Below are 8,705 nucleotides of genomic sequence, written 5' to 3'. Positions count from 1 at the left end.
AGGCTGGGTGAAACACAAAGAGGGATTTAAGAGAGAGGGGACTTGGCGGCTCTCTGCAAGGTGACGTCAGGGATCGCTGGAAAAGCTCATTTGTCCAGCTCTGACCCTGGAAATTTCCTCTGCTGGAAGTGTGGTGGAGTAGGATGTCTGCTCATGGTTTGTTTGTTTGTTTTGTTTGGGGTTTTTTCTGTCCTACCACAAAACACTGCAGAGAGTTTCTGGCGCGCTCATAGCATGAGAAAGTCCTGGCACTCCTGCCACCCACTTCTCTTCCTCTTCTTGTTTCACCTTGTATAAATAATAGCCCTTTGCTTAGGAGAAGAAAAGCACAGTGACTGACTGCTGGTGATAAAGAGGAAAATTAAGGGAGAAAAGAGTCTGAAGGGAGCCAATAGTGAACTTGTATTTTCTTGCAGGTAAGTGGTTAATCTGTGGTCACTTGGGGACCTTTCACTAGGGGGTTACCTGAAACTGGGAAGTCTAAAATGCTTTATTCTTTGATGTTAATTTACTCAAGTACATCTTTAAATGAAAGGTTGAGTGCTCTTCACACACCTCCTGGAGCCATCCACTAGCACGGGCTGTTGTGGAGCACCTTTGTAGTGGACCACAGGCACCAGCATTAGAAGATTTGGCTTTGTGCCTGTATCTGAGCAGCTGGTGTGGGGTCCTGGGAGCCTGAAGCAGCCCGTGGTGACCTGGTTGGCTGTGCAATGACTTATATCTGCTTCAGAGGCACCAGAGCCCTGTGGGAAAGGTGGAGGAGTTGCCAAGAGAAATGTCTGGCTCTATTTCTTGGACAAATTCAATGCTTCTGGAAAGTCAGATGGAGACACGTATCCCTGGGAAATGTCACCATCATTGCTGGCATTAATCTCCCCGAGACGGTGTGTTAGGGAGTGTGACAGTTGGGTTGACTCACCCTTCTTTAGCACAAGCTGGCTACTTCTCCAGGTCCTGCAGGGCCCTCTGCCATGAGTCCAGCTTGCTCCTGCCCTACCCCATATACCAGGGAGGCAAAACTGCCCATGGCCCCAGCCTGCTCCACTTCTCATGGAAAGCCTCCTGCCCTGAGGAGCTGTTTTATGCATTTTTAGACACCTTAATGCTTCAATGGGTATTTTACTACCTTTATGTCTTAAATAGAGATGTTTTGTTATTTTCTTTCATCGCCTCAAGCCAATCTTTTACCTTCACTAAAAGGTACAATTTTTTTACCTTTATAAGGTACCCTTATAAATAACATTATCCTCACCGCATCTTTGGCTCAGGTACCCTGGGGTCCCAGATTGCACTGATTAAACACACATCTCATCTGCAGATGTGAAAAACTTAAAACCCCCCAAACTTTTAAGAAAGCTGATGAATTTAACCTCATGCTATTACCTTCAGATGTGTGACTTTAACAGGCAGACCACCACTTCAAGTCCTGAGCCCTAACATAAAGCTGAATTCAGTATCCTATAAAATACTGATGAGATTGGACTAATCACACATCTTTCTGATGGGAAAATATTTGTTGTGGTGTCTTATCTTGCCCCTTTCAGCACAATTTCTTGCAACTATTTGCTCTGCTTTCGGGATGCTGTTTACAAATAGTGATAGAAAAGGGGATGGAGCACCGTTGCACAAACAGCTTTCTGTTTGCGTAGCTGTTTGAGAGCGGCTGTGCCGTGCGCTGACGCCAGGACGAGCACAAACCAGTATTTATGAATTATTTACATTTCTTTACTTGCAGTTCTTCATAGGTTGGTAGTTTTTTTCTGTTTAAACAGTTTGTCCTCTGTTCCAGGAGCAGAAGGAAAGCCAAAATGACTCCAGTGACAGCTCAAATATCCCCCCAAATGACTAGTAAGTAGAAAAAGTAGACAACTTATGATGAAAATGAAGCCTGAAAAATTATTCATCCCATCCACACAACAAATTGGTCAGAAACAGGAGGTTTTGTTCTACAGAAAGCCCTCAAATTAAAAACCAAAGAGAAGAAAAAATGTTTTCTTTTTCCTTAGAATAAAAATGTTACAAAAAATAGAAAAAAAAAATTTGATTCATCCTTTTTAAAATGTGAGAACATTAGAATCATGCAGAAAAGTAAAGAATTGAATTGAGTTAGCTAAGGAAATGATGTGATGTTTTTCCCTTATAAAAATGAGAAAGAAGTGCTTTATTTTGACTTTTTCCCATCAAAAAATGTTGTGGAAGTCGGTGGTTTCCTGTACAACATTTTGATAACGAAACCCACGTTTGCTAATGAAGCACCACAGGCTCTAGTGACTGCCTGCAAGTTATAGGCTTGGTCCTGATACCAGTTTCCCCTCAGCAGAAGTCTGAGTGAACTGGAGCTACTCTTGGCCTACACAATGCTCCGTCAGCTCAGAGACACCTCACAGAGTCTTCCTGAGCTGGGAAGGGGCTGTGCTCATCACTAATATATTCCTGCTCCACTTCTTGTCATTGTTTTGCTGTGTGTTCATCACAGCAAAACCACATTTGCATCACCACATTTGATTTGATCATCGAAACCTCAAAACTGGAGCTGGGAAGGGCATAACATGGGTTCCCATCCCCCTGGCCAGAAACATTCCCTGCAACATGTTGATGTGGGGTTGCAGCATTGCTGGGGGTGGAAATGAGCCAACAACTGTACAGCAACTCAGGACTTATGTCTGCAATATATCCCTCAAAAGATGGCAAACAGGGGTTGTGGACAAGTGTAACAGTATTGGGCTAGAATATTTGCGTTTTAGTTGAGGGGTTTACTGAATACTTGTTTCTAAGCATAGTTGAGATGTAGCTAAAATTGTATTTTTATGTAAATAAAAACTGCATAGAAAGATCTGTTCTTCCTCTGCCCAGCTTCTATACGAGAGCAGACTGTACGGTTTATTTTCCAGGTGAATTGTTGGAGCTTTAACTCTCTAAACAAGCCTGGCTCCATTGATCTCAATGGCACGATGCTGATTGACACCTACTGAGGATCCATGCATAAGTATTTTTCCTAATGAGCTCCTTCTGAGCCCGCGGTTGCCAATTGATGTGGCAGTTCCATATTAATAGGTGTGACTGTGCCCAATCAGACAGGGCTGGGAGGGATGCAACCTTTTGTGTTTTAACATTAATAAAATATTTATTGCAATCAGCTCATCTCTTCCAATTGGTTGCCAATTAACTAAAGTGTTTAGTGTGAAGCTAACTGAGGCTGCAGCCACGGGGCTGCACTAAGGGGAACAAATTGGAGGCTTCTTGAGCTGAATTTCTCTCTGTTCCATCCTCTCCAGGTAGGAGCAGAACAGCAGGAGCTGGGAAATGGTAAGGACTTTCCTCTCCAGGAGAAGACATCTCCTATCATCAAGAGGAGACGAAGGCAGCAGAGAGCTAAAATACCCCACAGATTAAAACTCAAAAGTGCATCAGGCTGAACTTCAGTTGATGGAGAGCAGAGATTTTGGCCAGTAAGATGAGGCAGTCTTTTTAAATGTTTTAGGGTTTTTTTTTTCCAGGAATATTGATTAAATGGGGGAAAGGGGTAACGGGTTCAAACTTCAACAGGGGAAGTTTAAGTTAGATATAAGGAAGAAATTCTTTACTGTGGAGGTGCTGAGGCACTGGAACAGGCTGCTCAAGGAAGCTGTGAATGCTCCATCTCTGCAGTGTTCAAGGCCAGGTTGGAAGGAGTCTTGGTGACATGACCCTAACTATTCTGTTATTCTGTGATTCTAAGGTGAAGAAAGTTGCAACAAAAAATGATAAGTTTTGAAATATGTTTGCCAGAGAAATGCAAATCTTGATTTTTATCTGTCTGGTATATGGCATGTGTTACTATTAGGGGATTGCAGTATTGTGGGACCTCAAGGCATGGTAGGATAAATACATATTTATACAGTGGCCAAGAAAGGACAGGAAAAGCACCAGAGATGATGTCTTTGACTAATAGAGAGCCTTCCCAATTACTGCAAGCTACACTAATGCTGCTGGAAAGATGACTTAGCTGCTTGGCCAGCAAGTGCAGGCTTCAGTGGTGATGTAGCAGCTCTTCTGGAAGCCAGTGACAACAGGATTGCCTAGAATAGGAGCCTTTAATGAGCACCTGCCCCTATCCGATGCTTTTCTCCCAGTCCTTCCTGAGTGTACCTTTCTCCTGGGCTTTAGCAGGAACAGCACAGCTGATGTCCCTGTGTGCAAGCCAAAGAAAAAGAAAACCCCAAAGCCCAAATTCTTCCAATACTTGAATTCTCACTTGCATCCCATAGAAGTCTGTTATTTAAATTACATTCACAGCCTTAATGCCTTGATGACTCTGTTTCAAAGCGTTTTCTTCCCACTTGTTTATCTTTAATTTAAACTAATGAGCTATTCCTGCATTCCTTCCTCCATGTTAGAGAGCAGGATGGATTCCTTAGAACTCTGGCAAGTTCTGGAAATGAGCTTATAAAATCTTTACTTGGGATGCTTCAGCCAAGCGGAGGAGCCAGGTTCTCTGCTGAGAGAAAGAGCAGCCCCTGGTTTTTTTTAACGGATTTTGTTCAGCTCGTTCGAAGTCTGTAATGAGAGACTGTCTCTTCATCAAATCTGTCTAATGGGATCTTTGATCTCCATTAGGAACTGCTGCTCAGTGAGGACAGAATCAGCATCAGGAACACATTTCATCTGAACCTCCCCACTCTGATACAGAAATGGTGATTCATCCCCCAACTAGGCCATTTTCCCCAATGAGCTTGCCATTCATGGGAATTAGGTCTAGTCCATGCTGCTGTAGCTCACATAATTGTTAATAAACTGAATGCCTGCATCTAAGATAAAATCAAATTGCATCTTCTTTTCTAAGAATTGCTGGGCAGAGCAAAGCTGAATTTGTTCTAGCTAAGGGCTAAGAGCAGCCAAGCCCCAGGAGTGTGAACATTTAATGTGGGCTCACACAGGGGAGTATGAGGTGCCAGGGACATGGAAGGTGTCAGCACTGCCACAGCTTCTCTGCTGGCATCCTTGTTGGAGCTTAACTGCACTGATTTGAGCTGTACCTATGTTTCACAGCATCCTCCAGGGTCAAGGTGTCTTCTTGGAGCTATACAAGTGTTTACTATGAACATGGAATGAAGGGTGATGGCCAGAGAACTGGAAGAGGGCAGAGAATGATGCCTGTCGATCTCCCCTTTCTCATAGTGATATGAATATATCAGCCTTCTGGTGGAGCTTCTCTTTTATGGGAGATTAGCACTGCATCATCTCTATACAGAAAACAGTTGCCAACAGCCAATTAATTAAATAGTTAATTAAACAATTGCCCCTTAGCTCAGGCCCAAGATCTATTTGTGTGATCCAGGCTCAGGTGAAGCTGAGCAGTTCCAGCTTTATCCCTTAACAGTGATTTCAGCCTTCCTAAGGGTGCTGCAGATGTTGGAGTCTGGACCACTGCCCATGGCATGGCTGGAGGGTTCACCCAATCCAGGGTTTGACAGGCTCTAAATCCATGCACGCAGCCTGGGAATGGGCACAGATTGGATTCGTGACAGCAAAATTTATTGCAGCATGAACAGCAGAGCAGAGAAAGAACCTTGGGAAAGGAACCCCTGGCTGAATATCTTGATCTGCCGCTTCCTATTATTTCATTGCAGTGTGTACACTGCTGAGGCAAGCGATTCTTGCAGAAAGACAAGGGGAAGGAGAGTATTTCCATCATTTCGTAGGTGTTGGTGGAAATTCAAGGAGGAAACAAAATCCTGCCCTAGTGCAGGCATCATTTAAATGAAGTCATTGCTGAAGTTTTGACTGATCACTTGTTCAGGACCAAGGAGCTTCATTATCAGGTATGGGTGAGTACACAGCACTGGGCGCTAAGGAAACCATCCCTCTGGAGCAGTAAATGGGGAAAATATGGTGGAATTCCTCGGTGCCATTTTTTACAAAGTCACATTTCAGAGTAGAAATGTGATTTTTATAGTTTTAAAAACTACACTGCTTGCATGATAGCTCTGCCAGTAAATGCAGAGAAAAGCAATATGAGTATTTGATGTTCAGCAAACTATCACCGGGTGTATGATTTTACAGTCCATTGCAACTGAAAGTAGAAGAGTTGGGTTTTTTTCACCTAGGGGTAAAACTAAGTAAATCTGACACAAACTCTGGTGGAAGAGAAGGAGCTCACAGTTTCCTTAAGGAAAGAACGAGGTAGCACATAAAAATAAACAGTCACTTGCAAACATGGTCTTGAAGCAGATACTCGCTGCTTTCCTCCATCAGGTGCAACCTTTTGTATACTTCCCACTGCAACGTTATTTCTGATAAATTATTGAGGTAGGAAAGATATTTTACCCTCCCAACCTGCTCAGGCAAAGCATTAAGTGCATCAAACTCTCTTCTATGTTATTGAACCTGAAAACATTCTTTAAAGTGAGAGGCATGGCTGCTTTTAACATGGATTTTATCCTTTTAACATTCTTCCCAAAGCCCTCTCAGGACTTGAGGAGTTTTCTCCATTGTTCATGGGGCTTTGGGTTGGGATTTTTTTAAGACAATGTTGAATTATTGAAAACCAATAAAATATTTATGATCTGATCAATAATACATTGGATTCTCTGCTACTTATTTTTATTATTGACAGAAGCAACTTGGCTGCCTGAGATGAGAATACACCAAGATGAGGCAGATGTTGCTGTAATCAAGGCAACTGGGAACTGGATATGAGGTGGCCACGGGCTGGTCTATGGACATCCTTCCATACTGATGAATATTCAATCTCTCTGGAAAGAGGAACTACTATGAGTCAGGGTATGTATATCCTAGCATCCGACTATGTGCTACAGCTAAACAGTCTCTTGTCAGGCAGTAAGAGGCTTACCATGGAGTGACATTCCTGATACACCTCTTTCTGACTGCCCTTTTGAGATGGAGGTGTCCTGTTTGGCTCAGAGAATTCCATCCTGCAAGGGGCACAGCTCAAGGGAATCCCTCTTGATGACAGAACTGTGCTTGCATTCTGATGTAGGTACACGGGTTTGCACTGGGATATGTGGTAGAATAAATCACTTGTCTGTCTGTGTAGGGGATCCAGATTCAGTTTAAAGCTGGTTTTAAACACAAATGAAAAAAGAGAAATGAATTAAAAAAAAACCAAAAGAGAGATAAGGCAAATTAGGGAACTCGTTGGGAAATTTAAAATGCACAGACAGGCTAAGAGAAGTGATATGCATCCCAGGATAATAAAGGATGGAGTCACTTGTCTCAGTTCTGAGAAACTATAGGAGGTATCTGAGGAGCACCAGAAGAAGGGAGAAATGCAAATATTGTTCCACTCATCAGAAAACCAGAGGAAGAATGGCAGTCAGTTCCCATGCACTGATTTTCTAAATCTGAAACAAATACGAGGAGATAAATACTTCTTTGAGGGTGGGTTTGTGCAGAAAAAAAATAATAATCTGGCAGACAAATTCAATATCTTATTAAAATAGAATTACAGTTACTGGCTGAAGGGAATGTAGTGAGTGTAGTCTATTTGAATTTTAGAAAAGCATCTGATGCAATCTCTCATAAAATTTTAATCTCAAAATAAATTAAAACCAGCTTTGATATAAGCACAGCTACATGAATCTGTAACTGACTAAAGAACCATAAAAGAATGAAAAGTGGCATTTACATTGCACTGGAGGAAGTAAGCTTGCTTACTGCAGCTCTGATAAGAATAATTGGCCTTATTTATTATCTCCCAAGCAATAGAGAATAGGAAGCGTAACAGCACAGTGCCAGACTGAACAGGAAGGCGTATAATGGACGTGAACATTGGGAAAGAAGTAACACAGTGTTTTTCTGCCCATGGTGGACAGTTACAGCAGGCAGATAAGGTGCTTTAAATTCATGGCTTTGCTTACTCAGAGGTACCTTCGGCAGGGAGAGGCTAGTGTTGCAGTCAGCTCTCCTGTTTTAAACCAACAGGCACGCAGGGAAGTTAAATGCTTGTCTTTCATAAGCAGTAATGTACGTGATATTCATGATGTTAACATAGTTATTGGTGTTTTCCCTTAATTCGATATAGGAACCTGCTGTGATGCACTACGAGATCCCAGGGGACTGGTGCCCTGTGGTGCCTTCGGGCTGCCTTTCACCCATCTGCTTTTTGGGGAAAGGCTCAACTATTCTCCCCTTTGGATGAGTCCAAATCAGATGGGATGAGAGACTTTGGTAACCTGCCTCATAAAGATGTATGGACCAAGGTGTGAAAAGGTAGAGGTGAGTTATTTTATAAATCAGGACTGTGATTCTGAGATTTTCCTTGCTCTAATTAATCCATGTGCACAACAGAGGGGCTCCTTGATAGTTTGCCTGGGGAAAAAAGAATAAAGAACCTTGCGAAAGTTCTGGGGAGAGCAAAAATTGAACTGGAGAGTCCAGATGAGACAGAAGTAGATATCATCTCGGCACAGTGGTAATTGACTTTGAAGACGCTATTCATCTGAATTACTCAGTTCGCCAGGATTCCCATCCTTTCCATCTTCACTGAGGAATTCAATATATTCAAGAGTAAAGATGTGCAAAGAACTGATTTTTCTGTCTGTTGCACAACCTGAATAAGAAAATGTAAAAAAAAAAAAATCATTTCACGTCAACCTGATGCGATTTAGAAAATTCATTTAGTGAAATTAAAGCAAAAAATCTTTCTCATGAAAAGACTTTCATTATCCACTTTTTTATTCTTTTAAAATAAAATAGATGTC

The 8,705-nt window shown here is 42.2% G+C and overlaps 2 long non-coding RNA genes across 2 annotated transcripts; both read left to right on the top strand.

Moving 5' to 3' along the window:
- The first annotated feature begins 329 nt into the window (after positions 1 to 329).
- LOC115615065 lies at positions 330 to 2,984 on the top strand. The gene is made up of 3 exons (XR_003993940.1): positions 330 to 416; positions 1,793 to 1,851; positions 2,895 to 2,984. It is a non-coding gene; the product is annotated as an uncharacterized LOC115615065 (long non-coding RNA).
- A 234-nt stretch (positions 2,985 to 3,218) lies between these two features.
- On the top strand, positions 3,219 to 8,505 carry LOC115615321. Its single transcript, XR_003994018.1, has 5 exons — positions 3,219 to 3,452; positions 5,613 to 5,804; positions 6,599 to 6,765; positions 8,027 to 8,220; positions 8,293 to 8,505. It is a non-coding gene; the product is annotated as an uncharacterized LOC115615321 (long non-coding RNA).
- The last annotated feature ends 200 nt before the right edge of the window (positions 8,506 to 8,705 follow it).

The sequence above is a fragment of the Strigops habroptila genome, chromosome 13, assembly GCF_004027225.2.
Source record: "Strigops habroptila isolate Jane chromosome 13, bStrHab1.2.pri, whole genome shotgun sequence".
Taxonomy (NCBI): Eukaryota; Metazoa; Chordata; class Aves; order Psittaciformes; family Psittacidae; genus Strigops; species Strigops habroptila.
The sequence above is the reverse complement of the archived record's forward strand: the minus strand, read 5'-3'. Positions and strand labels throughout refer to the sequence as shown.